Genomic DNA, 1,820 nt, shown 5'->3' with positions numbered 1-1,820 from the left:
GAAAAATTAAAAGATCCTGGCAGTTTCACTATACCGTGTGCTATCTGTAAAAAATTTTATGGAAGAGCCTTATGTGATTTGAGAGCCAGCATTAATCTTATGCCTCTATCAATTTTCAAAAGATTAGGATTAGAAGAAGTCTCACCTACTTCTGTAACTCTTCAGTTAGCGGATTGTTCAGTTACATACCATAAGGGAGTTATCGAAGATGTGTTAGTAAAAGTTGATAAATTTATCTTTCCTATGGATTTCATTGTTTTAGATATGGAGGAAGATAAAGAAATACCTATCATTTTAGAGAGTCCATTTTTAGCTACTGAAAAAGCTATGATAGATGTTCAAAAAGGAGAATTAACTATGAAAATTAACGATCAAGAAGTGACTTTTAACGTTGTGAAATTTATGAAATACCCTGCTGTTGAAAGAGATAATGATTTTTTTTGCATGGAAATTAGTGAACATCTATTGAATGAGCATTTTAAAGAAGATTTTGAAGAGAAAGAAAAATTTGAAGATAGTGATGAAGTTATTTTAGACGAAATAGTAAATGAAGAATTAGATTATGTTCAGGAAAGATTTGAGATGCTTGATACTACAGAAAATGCTGATAAGAATCTAGTACCGTCAATTATAAAACCACCTGAAGTTGAGTTGAAAATATTGCCTAACCACTTAAAGTATGTGTTTCTGGGAGACTCATCTACATTACCTGTCAGAATTAAATGATCTGCAAGAGCAAAGACTGTTAGATACATTAGAAAGATATAAGAAAGCTTTTGGTTGGACCTTAGCTGATATTAATAGATTCAGTCCTTCGATTTGTATGCACAAAATTATACTAGATGAACAATATAAACCAAGTGTAGATCTACAAAAGAGATTAAACCCAATGATGAAAGAAGTAGTCAAAAAGGAAATTTTGAAATGGTTGGACACTGGAACTTAGACACTGGAATTATGGGAATTCTCTACCCTATTTCAGATAGTTCTTGGGTAAGTCCAATTCATTGTGTTCCTATAAAAAGGAAGAGTGACTGTTGAAACAAAAGAGAGTAATGAATTAATACATATCAGACAAGTTATCGGGTGGCATATTTGCATTGATTATAGAAAATTAAACACTGTCACTAGGAAAGATCGCTTCCCTTTACCATTTTTAGACCAAATAGTAGATAGACTTGTTGGGCACAAATTTTTTTAATTTTTAGATGGATATACCAGTTACCATCAAATTCCTATTGCTCCTGAGGATCAAGAAAAGACAACATTTACTAGTCCTTTTGGAACTTTTGCTTTTCAAAGAATGTCTTTTGGATTATGTAATGCACCTACAACATTCCAGAGATGTATGATGTCTATATTTAGTAAGTAAATAGATGATGGATTGGAAGTATTTATGGATAATTTCTCTGTATTTGGAACATAATTTGATGCATGCTTAAATTATCTTGAAAAAATTTTGGAGTTATGCGAGAGAACTAATTTATTTCTAAATTGGGAGAAATGTCAATTTATGGTTGCAGGAGGAATTGTGTTAGGACATAAAATTTCGGAAAATGGTATGGAAGAAGACCCTGCAAAAATTCAAGTTATATCTAAACTAACACCTCCTACTAATGTAAGTGAGGTTAGGAGTTTTCTTAGACATGTTGGTTTTTACAGGAGTTTTATTAAAGATTTTTCAAAAATTACTAAACCTCTATGCCAACTTTTAGAAAAGGACAAGAATTTAAATTTACTGAAAACTGTTTAAATGCCTTTGAGTTATTAAAAGAAAAATTAATCACGACCCCTATTATAGTTTCACCTAACTGGGAGAA

The sequence above is a fragment of the Phalaenopsis equestris genome, unplaced genomic scaffold (genome assembly GCF_001263595.1).
Source record: "Phalaenopsis equestris unplaced genomic scaffold, ASM126359v1 Scaffold235330, whole genome shotgun sequence".
Taxonomy (NCBI): domain Eukaryota; kingdom Viridiplantae; phylum Streptophyta; class Magnoliopsida; order Asparagales; family Orchidaceae; genus Phalaenopsis; species Phalaenopsis equestris.
The sequence above is the reverse complement of the archived record's forward strand: the minus strand, read 5'-3'. Positions refer to the sequence as shown.